Source organism: Lissotriton vulgaris, chromosome 2_1, assembly GCF_964263255.1.
Source record: "Lissotriton vulgaris chromosome 2_1, aLisVul1.2, whole genome shotgun sequence".
NCBI lineage: Eukaryota > Metazoa > Chordata > Amphibia > Caudata > Salamandridae > Lissotriton > Lissotriton vulgaris.
Window position 1 is genome coordinate 457,375,898 of NC_141687.1, and position 22,181 is coordinate 457,398,078.

General features: G+C 42.7%; 1 long non-coding RNA gene across 1 annotated transcript in view; it reads left to right on the forward strand.

The window, feature by feature from the left end:
- Nucleotides 1–2,367: 2,367 nt before the first annotated feature.
- Nucleotides 2,368–22,181, forward strand: part of LOC147730591 (uncharacterized) — a 45,730-nt gene continuing 25,916 nt past the window's right edge. The window contains exons 1-2 of the long non-coding RNA XR_015308591.1: nucleotides 2,368–2,832; nucleotides 5,559–5,650. This is a non-coding gene — a long non-coding RNA (uncharacterized LOC147730591). The remainder of the gene's footprint in view (nucleotides 2,833–5,558; nucleotides 5,651–22,181) is intronic.

Consider the following 22,181-nt stretch of genomic DNA (forward strand, 5'->3'; position numbering starts at 1 on the left):
TTGAGGCAGGGCCATGCAGATAGTCAAGGCAGGCACCACTGAGTGAAGCATCCTGATGTAGCATACCTAGGCTCTTTGATACAGACAGACAAAGCATATCTAGGGTTTAGGGTTCAGTGCGATTTACTAGGGTTTTTGCATTTAAGTTGGTAGGGTTCCCGCTGAGTCTAGGGCTCAGGGCCCGATGCAAGCTCATTCATAATGATGTTGACAAGGTTTTAGGGGGGTTTGGTGTTCTTTGGTCCAGAATTGGCAGAATTTTGGCCTTTTTTGGTGTTTTGCGGGCGAGCGTGTTTGGGTGAAAAGTGAAAACTAGTTGTCCACCTTCTTCTTCTTCTTCTTCTTCTTCTTCTTCTTCAAAGAGCGCAGTGGTTCGATTTTGTTCTGCCTTGCTGAGATTCTTGGAAATCGCTGGAACAAGTGTCCAGGTAAGTTTCAAGAGGATCGAAGTAGTGGAAATCTGAAAAGAGCAATTTTTGGTGAACAGCGCAATTTGCCATGTTTTGGATATACCAGTATTGCATGTTTTTGGGGGGCTGTTTGGGGGTGTTCTAGATTTGTGGGGGTGAGTCGGAGGGTCTTGGAGCACTGCTGGGAAAGTCTAATTTTGATTGCAAGTGGTTTGAAGAAAATCCATGGTGGAAAAGGGGAGTTTGGGCCTAGATGCAGAGCGTGTTTGGAGTGATTTTGAGCTAGGCCTTAAATTTTGTGTGTGTGACATTTTCCATGTTTTCTTTTGGCCTGTTTGGGGGTGTTCTACTTTTTTGCGGGTGGGTTGAGGGGTCTGGGGACAATGCTGCGAAGTTATAATATCAAATGCTAGTGGTTTGGAGAAAATCCATGGTGGAAACGTTTTTCCTTTTTAGCTCTCCTGTGTGTTTTTGGGCGGCTGTTTGGGGGGGTTCTAGGTTTTTGGGGGTGGTCCGGGGGTCTGGGAGCACTGCTGGGATAGTCTAATTTTGAATGCAAGTGGTTTGAAGAAAATCTATGGTGGAAAAGGGGAGTTAGGGCCTAGCTGCAGAGTGCGTTTGGAGTGATTTTGAGTAGGCCTCATATTTTCTACATGTGACATTTTCCATTTTTGCTTTTGGCCTGTTTAGGGGTGTTCTACTTTTTTGCGGGTGGGTTGAGGGGTCTGGGGGCAATCCTGGGAAGGTCTAATATCGGATGCAAGTGGTTTGGAGAAAAAGCAAGGTGGAAAAGGGAGGTTTGGGCCTAGCCCTAGTTGCAGAGAGCGTTTTGGCACAGTTGAAAGTTAGGCCTAGTAGTAGTATCGCATGTTTTTGGGGGGCTGCTTGGGGGGGGTTGTAGATGTTTGGGGGTGGGTTGAGGGGTCTGGGAGCACTGCTGGGAAGGTCTAATTTTGTTCTAAAATCGCAGTTTACACTTTACACCTAGCTTGAGGGGAAAGATCCGCAAATTTCACCTTGAAAAGGAGACTCAGAGTACGCATTTTCGAAATGATGTATGTATGTATTGTAATACTGTCGACTCTGAAACTGAAAGTGTTATTTTTGCACTACACAACGTACCTTATATTTTTTTCTCTGTGGTGTTTTAATATCACTTCCTGTTTTTCCATCAACAATTACAGGCCGGCTTTTACCTGTGCAATGGTAAAAAGGATGAACTCAGGCTTACTATTAGCGACCCTCAATTCAGCATCCGCCGGGCAGGCAATGTACAAGGTGTCTTCTGGTCCCCAACATTGATCGATGGAGCGTCAGATGGAATGGAGGAGTACCGCGAAAAAGAGGAATGGCTGGATGCATGCAACTTCCCAAATTCAACAGGACAACTACAACAACATACAGTTACAGTATCCATCTTCATTTCTACTTATCTTTTAAGTAATGTTATTGCTCTGAACTTCTATGAGTATGACTGGGCATTTGTTTGCTCTCTGCTTCAATTCTTCCCTCCAGCCATTGTATACTTTTGTCTTTGCTATTTTTTAAACTAATTTAATGTACTAAGTGGTTCTTCTCTCTGACGGCAGATAGGCAAGTGAAATTGCATAATTACTGCAGCCCTGTAATGTCACATAGTTTCTTTATAGTTAGTACATTGTAGAAAGTACTACTTACTTTTCAGTATCCTATTCATTTAGAAAAACAACTTCATGCATGCAGTAGTGCATGCACTTCCTTTGTGTCCCTTAAAAGATTTATGGATAGCTTCGTATCCAAAGATTTGTTTATCTTCATTTGTTGTTTGTCCATGCTGTGTTTTTTTCCCTCTCTTCACAAAACTTTCCCCACAAACCCCATTCCCATCCAAGTTTCAAACAATAACCCTCCTTCCCCGGGATGTGTGGTTTTCATTGAGGTGTGAGTAAATTACAACAATATTTCCACACACTTGCTGGGGAGGATAAGGTGCAAGCAACCTCCTCAAATAAATTTTAAGGCAGCTAGATGAATCCTAGGATATTGTGATTCTGGTGAAAAAAACAACAATGAGTATTTTAAAATAAATTCTGAATTTCATGCCCACCATCGATTGGATCCATTGTCAACATCATCCTCCTACATGTCAATAAGACTTGTTACGCAGCTGTGTCACTGTTCTTGTTGTAGCCATAATCATCTATGCAATTCCTTTTTCCCCATACTTATCTTTAGCATTGCTTAGGCTACTGTTCCTTCTAATACTCCTCTCAGGCCACTCAATGTCTCATTTTTTAACTTTGTTTTTCATATGCTGCTACTGCTAGTGTGGTACCACTCCTACTAACACCACAACAACGGAATTTCGGTCCAGGATGGCGTAATCACCATTTGCCATGCAGCCAGCGCTGTGCCTAGCTCTATTCTCAAACACGAATCACAGGTAAGATAAGCATTTTGGGGAGGTAGAATAATGGGCTAGGAGTCGGAGGAGAGACTGACAGTAGTACTAGTAGGCCAATTGAATTCACTAACTCTGTTAGTGGCACTTTTGAACATTTTTGGACGTTTTAGATAATTCATGCTGGTAAGTTTGAGGTAACCAAACGTGCCGTAACCCTCGCCCACCGCCCCACAATATAAGATCAACGCGTATACTATGTTGAACTATGTAAAATGAACAATGATATATTTCCCCTAACAAAAATAAACTAATCCCACCCCTCCCTACCCCAAACAATTGTCCATTTCAAATAGTCCAGTAGTCCCAAATAATCCCGAACTCCCGATTCCCACCCTCCCAACAGTCTTTAAAAAAGGGGCAAGGGACACAGTCACTTCCGGCGGTGTCTGGACAGGCGGTTCAGCCGCTCCTTGCGGAGGTCCCGGAGCTGTTTTTCAAGGTCGTCCACCTTGCGCTCCAGGTAGTCCACTCTTAGGCTTAGGCGGCGCATGCGTGCCTTCCGGGCTCTGGGGGGACCAGCTGCTGGTGTTCTTGCAGCTGAGCGGTGGCGGAGGGCTGTCCGAGCACGGCGCCGTGCTGGAGGCTTCTGGCTGGTAGACACGGGGGAATTGCTGGAGGAGGTTGTTGACGCCCCCTCCTCCTGTTCGCAAGCCCACAGCCAGGAATATTCCACCCGAATGGCCTCCAGCTTCCGGGCCCCGGCCCGGACAGCCACCTCCCATCTGGTGAGCTTTTTGGGAGCATCTATATGAAGAAAAATAATGTAACCAATACTTTTTAACAATAAGACAAAATAATTCAACAGAAAGTTGTCTCACAGTAACACTAGCATTTTGCAAACACAGTATAACATTTTGGCATGTAATATTCCGCCGTCTTTGTAGCCCTGTAACAGTGGGAGTTTCAGGAATTCTACTACCAGGCAGCACTATGGACTCAATAGATAGTCAGAGTGTCATAGAGTACACCAGTATTCTTCTTTTTTTTCTACTTTTGCGGAAGAAATTACTTGTACGTGAACTTGTGGTAGCCGGCATAATGCCAGCTCAGTCAGCTTGCACCCAAGGAAAATAGACACAAGCCATGATAACGCAGACTTGCATGCATTACTTTAAGCAGTACATGCAGGTGGGGATAGGGAAGCTCTTACTTTTGTATAGGGGTGGCACTGGCCATACTCGGTTACATCAAGGGCTACTGCTCAATGTAATTTATATTTCGCACTGCCCCCCTGGGCCTTCAGTACTACAAGAGGAAAATGAAGATTATTCATTTCTGATCATGTATCCAGCCGATCACATGATCTCTTTGCTTATATGATGGATGACTTTAGGTGCTTTGTTGTGATAGATTGAGTGAACAACAGCGATAGTCCACCCATGATTAACACAGCAGAAAAAAAATTATGAACATAGAGAGTGAGTGTGGTAACCATAATTGCCGGAGGAAGGGACTTGACTTGATATAATTGTCAACTATACAATACATACACAATATATGCTGTGCTTGCAAAGTAAACTACTGTACTGTTACTTTGGGCAAGGGAGAGTTTCTGAACATTCACAACTTGTAGTATTTGGATTTCCTCTGCTTTGCTACTCTGGCACGGACATGCTGTTCGAACAAAGTAACACTCTTCATGCACTGAGCATCTGCTCTACATACACCTCTGCTATGTATGAGGAAGAAGATACCATCCAGGCTTCCAAAGTAAACATCTATCATTCTTCTTAATGTCTCAACTGTAAAAACGTTACTTTTTCTCAACAACTAAATAACACCCTTTTCATTTTATTTGGTAAACCACCGTCTTGACTTGCATTTGAGTTTTACCAAAGTGATATATTGCAATGCACACCACACATGAATTTTCTGATTGACCCACACAGGCAGTCATTTTTTCTTTCTCCTCCAACCATCCTTGCTTCAAGCAGCCATGCATCTGATTCCTTCCTATCAGCCACCTCTGCCTGCATTCAAAAACACATATCATTCTTTAGTCATAAATGTTATGACTCGCTCGTCCTTCCATTGACCCTAAGTTCTTTTCCATTTCTTTCATCACATCCCTCAAGTTCATCTGATATGACTTGGCTTCACGATAAAGGTTTCCCAGCTGATTTGATGTCAAATATTGCTTACTCGAGAACTACCACCGCTAATGCTATTGCTAAGTCAAGGATGACTGTCTTCTCTGTGATTGGCTAAAGAAATGTAGTTCTAAATCATTAACTGTTCTTAACAGTACAGTGTACTTGTAGTAGTGTTCTGTCTACTGTACAGTACATCATACACTCCTTTGCGAGCCCACTCTAAAATGTCAATAAGTAAGGAGTATAATATTAACTTACCACCGTCCGCCGCTGCTGAGCCATCCCCCTCAGCTCCTCCTGGTGGCGCCGCCGCATCCGCCGCTTGAGTGGACCCCTCCGCATTGCTTGCCCCGGCACTGGTGGTGGCAAGTGCTGCATCCGATGTTGTGATGCCTAGAAAAAACATGTCATATTTTTAGATGCCATACACCACCCCCTACTTCGTCTCGTAATGGAAGAGAAAATGCTAAACAATTTTTAAATATTGGGACTGAAAAGAAGTCACGCTTTTAGGGAGGGTGTTAACTTATATGCTTAGCCATAACATGCAACTCTTTTTGGCACAACTGATGAATGCTTGCTCTTTAACGTGCAACATTTTTATAATTACAGACAGAACCAACTACTCCTCATCACCACCAGGAGGACTTGAAGTTCCAATAAGGTGAGGGATTGCGAGTCCCGCACAGTTACTTCTGACTGAGGTATGTGGAAAGTCAAACTGCACCTATCATCAACAATGTCCTATTTCTCTTGTCCATACTTCTGTATGTGCAGAATAGTCCCTGAAACACTAGCGGTATGGTATGTGCTACCATCAAATCAAAAAGCCAACTACTAGCTTATTCTTGGTGGACATAGACATTTTGTTGTTGATAATTGTCAAAGCACTAATATTAAGAATTCTGGAATAGACAGCAAGGGCAACCCAGAGGACTGCACTGAGTGCCTCTAGAGCTATTGCTGGATAAGAGTTTTGTTTAACACCGTTTGCGACTGGGCAAGCTTAGCTACCTACACAGACCGACTCATAAATAATAGTAAATAGTAGCAGCACAGAGAGTGATGGTAGAGAGGCAGAATAAGAAAGTAGAAACAGTCTTCAAGAAGATCAAAGATTATTTTGTAAAAAATAGAATTAGGAAACAGTTTGGAATGAATAGGAGCTGTAAAAGTTAGGGAAGTATAATTATATTAACAACAGAACAACTTACTGGGGCCAGCAGAAGAGCCTGCAGAGGACCGTTCTTGCCCACTCTGTTCCGCCGGAGTCTGGGATGTTGCTGCCTTGCCCCTGGGAGGTGCTGATGATCATGAAATAAACACAAACATTGATGATTGTTTTTTTGGAAATATTTGATTTCTTTGACCAACATCTAAAATTATCTCGGGGAAACAAATTAGCAACAGTTGCACTACATGTGTTGACCTATCTGATTTGGTCAACTAGGAGGATACTAGTACAGTATTGCTGGATTCGCAGACCTTCTACTTGGAAAGTTATGTAAATCACTAACTAAACCAACAACAAAAAGGTTCTACTACGACTGCCAGCACTCAGCAGCATGCGATGTGTCAGACACAGTCCATCATCCTGATTGCAAAGCACTAAAAAATGTCCTACTACTAATAACAAGTCGTAATATACTCAACCTATCAATCCATCACTATCTCTTCTTCTTAGTGGCAGTAGGAGTACAAAGGAAGGACTAGACTTGAGTCTCTAGTCTCTCTAGCATTACGCAGTTCTGTAAAGTACTACACTCTACAAATTCAGGCCAAATGAGCACAAAGTTGCAAACAAGTAAGCATAGTAGCAACGCCACTGAGGAGGCGAGCACCTGCAATCACAGAAGCTATTTAAACACTATTTTACCTGCAATGTAATCGATTAGGCAGCATTCTTGCTCTTTGGGAAAAACACATATTAGCAATATAACACAGAGCAGAAGAATACAAAGTAGTTATTAAATAGCTACTCACCAAGGCCAGGGATCTCCACGCCTAGCAGGTGGAGCAGGTCCTGCTCCCGGTCGAGGATGTCGGCCCACCGGTGCGTCGCTTGGTCGTAGGTGCGCCAGACCCCCGACTCCCTCCGCATGGCCCGGCACACCTTATCCCACCGCTGGTGATGCTCCCGGAGGTCATACCCTTGACCGGGCATGGCCCTACTGCCACGGTCTTAGGGAGGTGGTGCAGAACAAAAAATATAAGGGTGGCCACCTCCACCGCGGTGAAAATCTCCCTGGCCACCACTTGCACCCCCCTCAAACGCCCGCATGGGAGACGGATGCGGGGTGCGGGATCCTTCCCCTTACTCTTCCCGGCTCCCTTTGGCATGGTCCTGGACAGCTGAAGAAAAAAAAATAGGAAAGAATAGGGAAAAAGTCAAGAAAAGAAAAGAGTTTTAAAAAGTAGCTTTAAAAGTAACGAAAAGTAAAAAAAAACACAAAATATAGATGTAGAAAAATAGAGGGATAGATAATGAGTAAAAAAGATCCCAAAAAAGTTCAAAGAAACAAAGGATTGCAGAGATAAGGGGAGGATAAGAAAAGCATGCCCAGAACTATACCAATGAATGAAAAACAAGATGGCCGTGCCCATTGAGGACCGCGTGGGTAAGTTTGCGTGATATTTCCCCCACGAGCACGCAAAAACACACGTGAACTCATAATAGCGCGCCGCACACCACGCGCACAAGATGTCCGCGCCCATGTACGACCGCACGGGTAACATCGCGGTCGGTACGCTGCAAGCGGCCCGCGAATATGTAAAAAAACCAGCGAACATTCAAAAAAAATTCCGCAAATTTGCACAAATTCGTGGATTATGCGAATCGCGAATTCGATTTCGCGTGAATTCACGGACCGCGAATTCGCAAATTTTGCCCATACTTACTTCATACCCCTGTCCAGGCGCCAAAGCATATTTGTTTATAGGAATGGCATGTGCTACATTTGTCACTATTTTCTTTACCGATTTTATCTGTATTTCCTATATTGATATTTTAGGTAGGGGTGGGCGGAACGTGCAGTGTTTCACTCCACTGAATTCTGCAGTTATATGAAAAATCTGCAAGGTTCCTTAGAGCTCCGCGAACGGGCCAAAATCGGCACGATGCACTGCCTGCACTGATTCTTAGTGTCAGGAGCTTGTTCCACAGTGAAAAATAAAATCAGCACGAGCAGCCCCAAGTGGTGCACTAGAAGGCGCTGCTTTTCTAGTTGATTTTGCTGACTGCTGCTGAAGTAGATTTTCTACACGAGCGGCAGCTTTCTTACCGTGAACCGTCACGACTGCCTGCATCGGGGAGAATCTCACCGGGTGCCCGCCTAGCATCTGAAAATCATGCTAGGGGGCACCAATTCTTGCTTCCTCTCACCAACTTGCAGTTGGTGAGTCACGCTGGAGAAAAAACTCCACCACATAGCATTTGGTGGAATTGGTTAGGACTCCTAACTTTAGGACTCCTAAACTGAGAAAAATCCAAACTTTAAGACTTTCGGTATTCACAGAAGGCATTTAGGAGTCTTAAAATTAGGACTCCTAACTTCTGTGAATACTGAAATGAGTAAGTGCCTTCTGTGAATATCAAAATGAGTAAGTGCCTTCTGTGAATACCAAAATGGTAGTAAGTTTAGGATTATGTCTTAAATTAGTTCTGTGAATTGGGCTCACAAATCTCACTAACAAATAGAGCAAAATGCCAAAAACATATTTTTGTGTATTACTGCATAATTTCACACAATTTCTGGCCATTTTTGAGCAATTTCCGAAAAGGAAATTATCCAAACATTTCCCATTCATACATTGCACCTTGTGTTTACATCAGTTACTTATTCCAATAGAATTCCACGTGTAACCTTGTCCTACGAGCCGTTATTAATGAAGAAAATATATTTCAATTACAGAACTTTATTCTTCCTCTAAAAGTTTCATATCATTCAGCATTCATACCCCCCTCCCTCAATAAGACACCTTTACCTACCTTTTTCTTAAGATGACTCCAGTGATTGTTGTGGTGTGTAATAGAATTATAAGGTGTTCTGTATTATGTCATGGCATTCCAATGCAGTTGTCATGACATTGATGATCTGGAAGGTTGGTGACAGTTGGTGCTGTGCCTACCTGGGGCCTGTTTAACTTGTTATCACCCTTTCAATAAAACCTGCTTTTAAAATGTATTGTCATCGACTCTCAAAGCTGCGTCTTTAATTACACTAAGGGGGATTTTCTCAAGAACATGCTATAATCATCACCAACCTAGGATAACGCAATTTTACATAACGCCGTCTATCGCAGGAAATTAATGCTGTGTTAAAGGCGTATTCTCAACACGCCAACAACAGGCAATAGTTCCCTGATAACGCGCCAATTGTTCGCAATAAAATTACCGGTACACCAATAAAAAAGGAAACCCGAACATGAGAAAAGTTGCTATGGGCCCAACAGCTATAAAAATATGAGCGATAAGCAGCGCCAGTGTTGCTATTCCCACGTCAGACGGGAAAATTCACCATAAAAGCTGGAAAAAAACCAAGAACTGAAAAGCACCATGGAGGAAGCAGGAGCAACTACAGAGGCCAACCAGAACCCCACAAACCCCCTGGAAGACCAGCCAGGGACCTCGTGGAAGGAGAAGGGCAGGGAGAAGAAGAAGAGAAACCTGCGATCCAGTCTGCAGGAAAACAAGACCCTGATTACGGAGGCGATAGAACACCCCCAACAACTGTTCATCACCCCCACTGTGTCATTGGCAACTAAAAATGCAATATGGCAGTCCGTCTTGGCCAAGGTGAATGCAGTCAGAGTGAAGTGCCAAGAAGCGCTGGAATGATGTAAAGCGCAAAACCAAGCTGATACTCGGTAGCAACCGGAAAGCAGCAATGCAGACTGGATATGGGAGTACAGCGCCACAGCAGGAGCTGGATGAGAGGGAGGAAATGGTGTCCACAGTAATCAGTGGGGAGACTGTGGCAGGAGTTGGGGGACCGGACACTGCTCAACATGACCTGACCCAACAGCAACAGAGTGAGTAACGACCAGGGACTGGGGGGACAGCGGGAGATGGGCACAATGGCACACATGCACAATTAAGTATAGCACAGTGCACACCCACAATGATTCTGGATCATGTCCTTGATCCTCTTGGCATACTGCAGCACACATAGAAACAGCAAGTAGGCCTCCGTCGACAATGTGCCCAGAGGGGGCCCTCCCCACACTTCACTAATCTCACAACAAACCTTTACACATGTGCTGCGGTTCCATGAGCCACACTGACAATGCAAGTGACACTGCATGACGATCAGCATGGCTGCAGTCTAATCATCATGACATGGTGCACACCACAACAGTGTGGTGGCAGAGTGTGGACCACATCCGTAAAGGAGTTGGTCACACTATGCCACATACACGTGCACAAACACCCCTGATGTCATTCCCCTTATGTCCATGTTGCTCATGTTGTGGGACTGGAGTCACAGAGTGCATATCTGCATCAAGAGGGTTCATATTTGACCCCAAATGACACCCTGTTGTCTTTTTTTGGACACCAATGACAGCCTTCATGTCATGTTTTTGTACACATGTGATACGCTGATGAGTGTGATTACGTACCACACTTGACACCCCGAAATGGCATTTTGAATACATGACACCCTAAACAGCCACTCTGTACAGAGTTGACATACCCACCATCTTTTTGCTAGTCATTAGACTTTTAGCACTTAATATTGCACTTACACTAGTCAGAGTGATGTGTCAATGCAGGACTGAGATGCACACAGGGAATGTGTGTTGCAATGAATTTATTTGCACAAGCTGTTTACGTGGTCATTTTGTACTGTTTCATGAATGCTAAGCACAGTCACAATGTGACTGGGGAGTGGTTCACCAGCCTCATCTTCCTCATCATTGTCCGGTGCATTTTGCACCTGGATCCATGAGGCATTGGGGCATACACACATGTTGTGCATCCATGCATCACGCCTGTCTTTACATTGCTTACCAACTGCAGCTTTGTATTTTAAACAACCAAGACTGCTGTGGCTTGCCCGCGGAATTCCCATACTTGGCAACAGTTTCCCAGCGTGCAACTTGCTGTAGCAATTTACTTTTACCGCCCCTGAAGAGAGTTTAGATTCTTCACTTAAGGCCTTCCATTCTGTCTTTGAAAGCAGAGTTCAACAAATTCAGCAAGCAAAAAGCCCTTTTATTCCAACAGAAGGTGGCCCTCACTTCCACCAGAGACACATTCAGATTGCAGGTGCTTCGGACCTCGAGTGAGATACAGTTGCTTCTTAACACTGACCTCCCACTCATTTTGGGGGACTAATTCACCAGATATTCAATGCATCAGAGACGACAGGCCTTGTACATTGTTTTAAATGTGTGGGATCTGGCCTGGTCTGTTCTTTTCAAACTATATTCGGAGTAATACCAGCTATTATTCATTCTATGTTTTCCAGCGTTCTCTGAGGCTTCACCTTACACTTGCCGCTAGTAGCTGGTGTCCTGCTTCTCCTCTTTGTGCTTCATAATGGCTGCTCACTTTGTGGCTCTGCACAGGCGAGCCCAGCTACTACTGTAGCGCAATCACCTGTATGAGGCCGTTGGATGCTTGCCCTTAGCAACGTTTGGCTCAATGTGCCTTTAGCTTTTTCTACGGACTTTCCATTTTTTCTCTGATTTTATCTTTTATTTTTTGTGGAAGTTCCTCACTGATATTTGGAACACTGCCTGACTTGTGAACTCTGTTTTTATTCTTCTGTCTATGTCGTTCAGACTTACCAGGGGGAGGGTGTTATATGGGGTTATGAGGCCGTTTGGATAAATTGTTGACATTGCTAAATTAGCATGAGTTTGCTTGCCCTATGCTACTGCTTTTGCGCACACCTCTGCTAGAGTTTGTTTTCGCGACACTTTGCCTCTGCCCTGTACATGATAGCAGATTGTTGTTCACGCTCTCAACTTACCCTTGAAATGCTGTTTGAACATAATGTGCAAGGTCGATCAACAATGTCTCTTGTTATTCTGTTCCGGTAAGTCCCTATTACCTAGGGAAAACATGTTAGCAACAGCTGGCATATGGAAGAATCGTGCTTTGATATGACATGAGTGCATGTTTTTAAAACACACTTGAAGACAGCCATTCCAAGGGGCTGAGCTCTGCTGTTCCTATGATGTAAACCTTAAATTTGTGGGATCTGGCCTAGTCTGTTCTTTTCAAACTATATTTGGGGTAATACTAGCTATTATTTATTCTGTTTTCTAGCATTCCCGGAGGCTTCCCCTTACAATTGCGCTAGTAGCTGGTGTCCTGCTTCTCCTCTTTTTGCTTTGTAATGGCTGCTCATTTTGTGGCTCTGCAAAAGCTGGCCCAGCTACAACTGTACCGCAATCACCGCAAATTAGGTTTTTCCACTGACTTTCCATTTTATCTCCGATTTTGTCTTTTATTTTTTGGGGAAGTTCCTCACTAATATTTGGATTACTGCTTGACTTTTGAACTCTGTGTTTGTTCTTCTGTCTATGTCGTACAGATTTACCGGGGGAAGGGTGTTATATGGGGTTATGAGGCCCTTTGGATGCATTGTCGACATTGCTAAGTTAGCATGAGTTTGCTTGCTCTATGCTGCTGTTTTTGTGCACGCCTTTGCTAGAGCTTGTTTTCGAGACACTTTGCCTCTGTCCTGTACATGATAACAGATTGTTGTTCATGTTCTCAACTTACCCTTGAATATATTGTGCAAGGTCGATCGACAATGTCTCCTGTTATTCTGTTCTGGTCAGTCCCTATTACCTAGGCAAAACATGTTAGCAACAGCTGCCATATGTATGAATCGTGCTTTGATATGCCATGGTTGCATGTTTTTGAAATACACTCGAAGGCAGCTGTTCCATGGAGCTGAGCTCTGCAGTTCCTATGATGTAAACCTCTTTGCGTTTAGGCTTTCAGGTAGGGGGTCAGCTATTAACGCCTAGGGATCTTCTGTTATATAAAATAACTGCTTACTGCCAAGCGGAGGGTGATTAGGCCTAGTTATTTTGCATTTTTCACAGTCTTTATTAATTGACGGCTCCTTATGTATTCTATTGTTTTGTAACAAGGTTGATGATGCTACCTTTATGCATTTTAATGCTGTTCGTATTTCGCATACGGTTTCATGAATCACTATATTCATTATGAACATTTTGAACTTCTTTAGTGACTCTGAATATTCTTATTGTGGACAAGTACAAGACAGCAAAAGATTGTCTTGTTCGGCGCTGCCTGGGTGGTAGTCCGGGGGGTGGGTGGTCCTGGGGATGGGGGTGGTGCTATCAGTGGTGGCGGTGGGTGTTGTGGCCCTCTTGGGTCTCCAAGCTGCATGATTAGTAGATCCATGGCATCTGTTGGTCTTCAGATGTGGCTCTGGGCTGGGCTCCCTTTCTACTGCAGGTCTTCGTCACCTGTTTTTGGCCCGCATCGCTGATCTGGCTGGTCATTGAGAATATCGCGAAGTGGTGTCATCGTGAGTTTTTGGAGGGGAACGGCCACTCTAAATTAGCGTTAGTGGTCGCTGTCAGCCTTGACGATGTTTTAAGCGCCAGCTATTGCAGGCAACCTGGCGATGTCGGCTGTTAGCGCAGGCTTGGGAATATGGCGATGACTCTATCGCCACTGTTGTGGCAGAAAAGTGCAGCTAAACCGGCGATGTGTTTTTGAGAATATGTCCCCAAGAATCCACTTTCTTATTGTGACTAGTGCCCAACGGACTAAAGTGATTTTCTCACACCAGTTGCAAATTGGTTTGCAAACATAAACCGTACTATGTGCAACCCACCAAATGCACATAGGAAAGGATTTAGCAATTTAGCGCACTGAAACAAATGGATTTCGAATCATAAAAGTAATCCATGACTTCCAATTTTTTATTTGAGATTTGCAAATGTTATGAAGATGAAATAATATTAATAGATTAATAAAGTGAGTATAAATAAAAAAGGAAAAATTAAAATTGCAAAGTTCTAAACATTCTGTGTATGTGAAAGAATTTGAAATTGGAGGCTAAAAATAAAGTTAGTATCCTCAAATTGAGACCTGGGAGCAGAGCAAGTGCATTCAACAGAATATAGCATGGACCATGCGTGGCCTCAGTTTAATTAAGAACATCCACAACCTTCCACTTAAAAATAAAATGTAGCTCTTTTTATATTTGTGAATTAAAAAGAATATTTCATGTTTGTATGTGTTTGATGAATCCTTTGTTTCTGTATTTTTTGTTTGCTTTGTAGTTCATTTAATTGATAATGTTCCCAGCTTCCTGTAATGACTTAGTTTGGGTCTCTGGATTCCAATAAATTCGGATCCCAGTAATGATTAAGGGGGGGTGAGGGGCATATAAGTCAAAAGGTTAAGAAACATTGCTTCAGAGTATTTTAGTCATTCCAAGTGTCCTCTAGTAAAGGCTACATGCACACAATAGGAAGCTATAACAGGTTGCTTTTTTCACAGCACACATCCCACAAGTGATAAGCTGCCTAGCTAGACTACAAATATTGATATACCTCTGTCAGGTACAAAATACTGATACAGAAAGTGCAGCATCCCCTAAGCATTCAGGGTCTCATTTATGAAAAGTGTTGCATAGCTGCGTGAAAACAGCGATGCAACAAATGTCAGCGCTTCTTCCTTGGGGCACCATGGATTCACGTATTTACTGTATAATGCACCATGTTGCAAGGATTTACAGATACGTCAGTATTCCTGACATATCTGTAGGCGCAAAAGTGGCATTGCTGGTGTGTGTCTGAAAACAGACGCAACTCCAGCAATTTGTCCTTTCTCATGGGGCAAGCCCTTTGTGAAAAGGTCTGCGTCAGTCTTACACCTGCTGTGAGGCAGGTGTAAGGATTTAATGCAGTGGCGTCCTAGAAGTGTTGCAGCGAAATCTCTTGGCTTTCCCTGCAACACTTCTACAAGCTTTTCTGCGGGAAAACACCCACCCTGCATACATTACAGCTGATGCAGGTATAATTTAGTACAGGGGTTTATAAAGTGATCCATCTGCTTAGATACGTCATTTTGTAAATATGCCAGAGTGTGGTGCATATTTTACACCGCTGGGGCGTCACAAACAGCAACGCATTGGCGGCACAAGGGCTTCAAAAATAAGCCCCTGAGTTAGTATGCAGCTCTGACTTCAATCACAGACCTTGTCACATGCCACCATGTCTGTATACTTGGTTCTTACATGTTTCAACAGTCTATTGTATGAATGTTTTACCAAAGAACTTAGCAAACAGGTGGATGTTAGGTGACTAATAAGTCAGTTTAAATTGTATACCCACTCATACAAATAATGTTTCAGAACAACACAAATGTATTCTTGATGAAAGTGTTATATTTGTGTATGCAATCAGGCAATGAATTTTGACACACACAATACCTGCATTCAGGACTGTAAAGGAGGTCCCCACTACATAACTGCTTAAAAGTAGAATAGGGAGAGAGGCTGGCAAAGGCTCATAGTGAGTAAGTGGGTTATTAGTGGTTGTGGACTGTAGTCTACCACTAATAATAATGTCACTATTCATCGTAGGCCAGTATAGATTTCAATACATTTAGTCACTGTTAGGTGTGTTTTACATTAAATGTTTACTTGTCTACTTTTAAATACAATACACCCAGCCTTATTGGGCATTAGGGCTAACTTAGGGGTGACTTACTAATATTTAAAAGGAGAGTTTAGGCTTGTCAAAAGGGGTTTTGCATTTTGATAGGTTGAAATTGCAGACAGGCACAGTGGTATGTATGCAGTCATGTTTTGCACTGTCATGCTAGTGGTGGTTGCCGCCCACTAGCAACCTTTAACTAAATGGCCCTGGGTACAGTTTGTACCATACACTTGGGACCTACAGATAAGGTAAATATGCCAATTAGGAGTATAGCCAACGTTGACATGTTTTAGGGGTCGGAGCAAAATCACTGAGGCATGGTTACCACTCTCAGTACACAGATTCAAACAATCAGCAGCATCAGACCCAAAAGATGGGGTGATCTTGCAAGACAAGGCATAATGTTTTAGGCACTCCTTCCTTGAAGCTGGCCCCTACTTTGTTTAACAAACTGGTAAACTGTCAGTAGTGTTAATGTCATGAACACACCACTGATCAGTCCAGGTGTCAACGAGAACCGCCTAGCAAACTGCCTCAACAATTGGTGATGGTCTCTCTGCTGCTGCTCTGTCAGAGTAAGAAGAGTACGACTTCTTCCACTAAGCCATTCTTGGCATTATGGAGTAGGAAGTCTGGAAAAGGCTCAGTCTCCACTACCTCTCCTCCATCAGCAACCACAAGTATGGTCATGTCCTCCTTGTCAAGGTTGGGTTTCAGACGCTTGAGATGGATCACCCTATGAGGGTGTCTGGGGGTGTTAAAGTCCACCAGGTAGGTGCACCCCCATCTTCTTCAGTAGTGTGTCGGCCCGAGTCCATTTGTCATGGAGGGCTGTAGAAGACTCAGGCTCCAAAACCCACACTTTCTGATCTGGCTAGTATTCCACTAAGGTAGCTTTTTGGCCATACCAGTGGTTAATAAGTTCCTGGCTGGCCTCCAAGTTTTTCTTAGCCCGTTTCATAAATAGGCCAAGCACATAGTCCACAATGTCCTGATTGAGTTCTTTGAAATATTTTTGCACCCCTTCTTGCACAAGAAATACGGGACCTTTGACAGGGTGCCCATGCAAAAGTTCAAAGGGGCTAAAGTCAATTCCCTTTTGTGGTACCCTCAAGAGGCAAATATAAGATGTGGGAGTAGGACATCCCACTTCCTATGAAGTTTGTCACAAAGCCATATAATCATTATACCTTTTAGGGTGTTGTTGAATCTTTCACAAGCCGATTGGTTTGGAGATGATAAGGGGTGGTGAACTTGTAAGTCACCCCACATTCATTCCACATATCCTTCAAGTATGCAAACTTGAAGTTTGTACATCTATCTGAGATTACCTCATTGGGGAACCCTACTCTAGTAAAGATATCAAGCAGAACCTGCCCACCACAGGTGCAGTTAACATCCTCAAATATTGGCTTCAGAGTACCAAATGGAATGGTCCACCACTACCAGGATGAACCTGTTTCCTGAAGCTGTTTACGATCTACGCCGCAAGCAATGTCAATCCCCATCCTCTCAAAAAGTGTCCCCCCCAAAGGTAGTGGGATCAAGTGAGCCTTGGGTTGGCTTCCTGTCTTATCACTGGCTTGACAGGTAGTGCTGGAGCGATAGAACTCCTACACTTTCTCAGACATCTCAGGCCAGTAAAAGTAGTTGATGGCCTTGTCTCAGGTTTTGATCTGCTCCAAATGCCTAGCTAAGGGGATATCATGGTCTACGTCTAAGAGGAATGACCTGTATTGCTTGGGGGTCACCATTCTCCTGGTTGCTTCAAGGTCTATGACCCCTGCTTCACTGTATCAGACATCCTTTCCCCAATAGATCCTGTGGGTTCCACTGGTATCTCCCTACCACAGGACTTCACCCTGGTGCTGAAAGCCTTCATGGGTTGGACACTGTCTTTGTAAGTGACAGAATTCCTCATTTGGAGGGTCCTCCTGCCCCATGCAATTCAAAAAGCTCTGGAAGGTCTCTCAGGGTAGGCTCTTCTTCACCTTGAAGCTTCAAATCCCCCCTTGGGGTTCAGATTCTTTCTGGGCTGTGTGAGTTTGGAGGCTGGCTTCTCACAACTCTTGGCATTCCTCTTGTTTCTGAGGACCTGGGCCATTGTTCTAGAATCCACACTCCCTTGACTTTCCTGACATGCTGTCTGGGCCCATTTGGCTGCATACACCCACTCACGCAAACCCAACATTTCTGCATGAGTCTTCTTTTCCATCTCAGTCCTAGCAGAAGTTTCAGGGTTGTTTCTTAACAGTCACTCCACTTGAATGTTAGGGCTCACAGCTATCCCTTGAAAGGCCTGTAGCATTTCCCCACTCAAAAATAATGATTGCTATGGGATGAAATTTCCCCTCATTTTTAGTGTTGACTAATTTATGGAGGACATCTGGCATAATGTGCTCCAGAGAAACCAGCAGACCAACCACTGTGATCATTCTGGCCCCTGTATGCCACAAAACCTCTACCTCGGTCCCATTGATGATTACCTATAATTCACCATGCTTTTTTTGTCCTCATTTAGGCAATTTTGATTTGGTTATGGTAAGCAAGGCCACCTTGTATTGAGTGGAGTAGGAGGTGCCCATCGATAACGAGGTGAGACCATGCCTTAAGAACCTTCAAATTCTTTGAGTTTATTCATCACAGATCCACCATGATGATACCCTCGAATTTGTTGAATCGCATTGAGTGGAATCATTTGACATCCCTTCCTACCCTTCCACAAAATTTCTGTCCCAAAGTTCCCAATGCCTGGTTTGCTTACTGTCCCCACTAGATGTATCTAATTTCCTGACCTTATCTACTGAGCAAAGCCAATCTGCCACTTTAGGAGGAGATGGGAGAATCCAGTTTATGCACACCCCAAGTCTGGCTAATAAAATTAAAATAAACAGCATATATTTCGGGTTTTCACTTAAAATAATAATAGGTTCATTAATGTCCAAAATGTCAAAAATAACAGTAAAGGAACTTACCTTAATGTTCGTTTCTAGAGCTTTATCAATAATCTTACCAATTTCTTCCCAAAAAGTATTGAGATAAGCATACAAGTGGAACATGTGAATATCGTTCGCCTTTGGCTCACCGCATTATGGACAATTATTCGCCACCTAGTTATTCATTTTAGATAATTTTCAGGCATCCAACAGGACCTGTGTAGTGTAAGGAGATGTTTTTTTCTGAAGGGTGCAGAAATTATAGTATGCCATAAAAAAGTGCAGGATACTTGCCATTGCTGTTGCAAGTCTTGAACCGGAAAGATATTCTTCCAAGTATCACCTGGTGTAGTGAATTTGTTGTACTCTTTCTAGGTCAAATACCAGTACCATTTTGATATTTCTTTTCGGGCTGGATCTTTTTGTATTTCTCTCTCCAAAATTCCAACCAGCTGATAATATTTAAACCTTGAGATTTCCCCATTGGTTCTTTCAGACAGAAAGCTACAGCTCTTTAAGTTTCCACCCTCTAAAAGTTCTCCCCATTTCATTATTCCTGCTTTTTTTGAATGGGCTTGCTAGGGAGTCTTTCGAAAATTTGGGTGTTCCAGGTGAGTTCCATATTGGTGAAAGCGGGCTATAGTATAGAATCTTCCATACTCTCCTTATCTTGTACCATAGTTTGTACGCTGATCCCAATACCTTTAATTTAACTTTTTTGAAATACCTTGGGTGGCCAAACTTATATAGACAGTGATCATGGTCGGTTGCTGCTTTACAGTAAGAAGAATAAAATTCATTTGGTCTAAAGAGACTACTGATGTTCTTGAATTGGAAGGCTCTGTAGTACGCCATAAGGTTCGGGATGCTATACCCCCTCGGTTTTGTTTCTGGCAAAGCTTTTTCCAAGCTATCCTTACTCCTTTGGAGGCCCAAATAAAAGCATTAATTTAACTTTGGATCTTTCCTAACCATTGGGGCTTAAACTCCAGCGGGATAGTATTAGATACGAATGTAAACATAGGCAGGATCACCTTTTTAATAATGTTAGCTCTCCCCATGAAGGTAAGAGAGAGACAGCTCGATGATCTCAATAGCTTTCTTTTTTATTTTATTTTTAAATTCAAGTTTACTTGGGCGATTTTGTCAAAGTTTTTTAGGACTTCTGTCCCCAGATATTTAATTTTGTTATTAGATTCTGTGATTGGAAGATTCATGTTCTAGTGCATTGTTTCAGTCTTCTGATGGTTGACTTGGTAACCAGAGATACTCCCAAAATATGATAGTAAACTTGTTATACTATTGAGGGACTTATTTAGATCACTTGCATAAATCATTAAATTGTCAGCATATAGTGTCACTTTCAAAACCCAACCCTTAAAATTAAAGGGAATAATTTCATGGACCTCCTAATTGTGCTGGCTAGGGGTTCTATGTATAAATTAAAACAGTGGGGAGAAAGTAGACAGCCCTATCTCATGCCTCTTTTGATCTGGAAACCTTTCGATAAACTTCCATTAACGAGTATTTTTGCAACAGGGGCTGTATAGATGTTCGTTATTGCTCTACAGAAATTATACTCTAGGCTGTAATGAAAGATGGCCATCTGCAAAAATGACCAGTTCACACGATCAAATGCTTTTGCAGCATCGAATGTGAGAACTGCAACAGGGGACTTTTCCTGGATGGCAATATCAATGGCTCCGATAAGTTGATGAGTGAAATCATATAACTGTCACCCCTTGATAAAACCTTTTTGGTCATTTGGATACGTTTATCTGATATGGTTCCAAGGCTTGTTGCTAAAATCTGCGTAAAGATTTTATATTCGTTGTTCAAAAGGGATATGGGCCTGTACGACTCACATTTGAGAGGATTTTTGCCGGGATTTACTATCAAACTTATGGTTGCTTCATTCCATGATTTTGGGAGCGGGTAGCCTTCTAAGTAGATAGAATTAAAAAGGTCCACTAATCTGGTGGCCAGGGATTCTTTTAGGGCTAAGTTTAACTCATTTGGAATGGTGTCTGGGCCAGCAGCCTTCCCCTTTTTCAATCTTTTTATCACCTCCAAGCCCTCATCTAAGGTAATTGCTGCATTTAATGACAGGAGCCTACATCCAACTTTGGAATTTGTGAGTTTATGAAGTAGAGGTCCACTGTTGAGACTAGACATTTTACATCTTACACATACCATGACTGAAAAAAGTCTACGAAGGCCTCTTCTATGCCTGACCTATCTTCTACTTTTTCCCCGTCCCTGTGCTTACATACTGCTGTCGATATAATTAAATAAGCTTAATATGCAGGCATTTTTGTATGTGCCTATTGTAAGAGAGACAATAGAAATATAAAGTCCTGAAGAAGGTGGTGTTAAATTCCTTAGTCCACTGAAACACGTCAATGCCTTGTTTTCTATTGTTAAATTGAAGGAACATTTGAGTCTAATCACCCATGGATGGAGAGATCTCTATGAAATTGAATTAACGGATGTTAGGATGATTTTAATTTTTGTCACTTGTGTTGTCTCTTGTTTACACAGAATGAAAACATGTGTTTCTTTCTCTGTGTTTTGTTAGGAATTTGGTACGTATATGTTTTGTTCTTATCGATTTTATTTACAACAAAAACGTTTTTAATTATAGGAATATATTTCAGAATCACACTTGTTTGATGTTAAATTTATAATTGATTTATGGGCTTTCTTAATATATTTCAGAATCACACTTGTTTGATGTTACATTTATAATTGATTTATGGGCTTTCTTGAATGTTTTCATACGTAGAATGACTTGTGTATGACTAAAAAAAAAATAATTGTAAATTGATACTTGTATAGCGCACTACTCACCCGCAAGGGTCTCAAGGCGCTTGTACGAATACCGCTGTGGAACCCATCCTGGCTTTCCCTGTGAGGCGTCCACTCCTGGGCACCCACCAGGTGGAGGCCAGGCATCCTTAGCGTTGTGGGGGTCGTTGTGGAGATTAAGCAAGCTATTGCCCAGAGTTGCAGAGTGGGACTCCATGATTGGAATAGGCACTGAGGCAAGAATTATCAGGTCCGTGGAATTTTGAGCCCAAGACCCGCCGAGGCGGGGAATTGAACCCTGGTCCCGGGCTAGACTTCTGCATCAGGGTCTGCCACTCTAATCATTTGAGCCACTGTTTGCTGATACCAAGAGAAACTTCTATTTCTACATATTCTGTACCGGAGAGATATTATCAACAACCATTTGTGATATACCTATTTAAAATGCATTTCTAAGAAATAATTATACAAAAGGTATACATTTCTCTAAAAATGTCCTTGTTTACTCACAGGTTTTATAATGAATGGAAGAAAAAGATCTACCAATGTTGGATACTCCTTAATAAAAAACTAAATAAAGTAAAAGTGTTATAAAAAATAAATGAATGTTGCATCACACATAATGGCCAAATCATAAAAGAATTTCAAAATTCTTTCATTTTGTATTCCTCAGTTTATTTTGACATGTTTACTGCCTGCTTCTTCAGCATGCCCATCTCCCTCAGCATGGTAGCTCATTCTGCATCATCAACCAAGCATCATTGGATCAGATGTTACTTAGGCTGGATGCCTCTTCACTTTCAGTAGTAGCAGCCTTATTAGCAGTGAC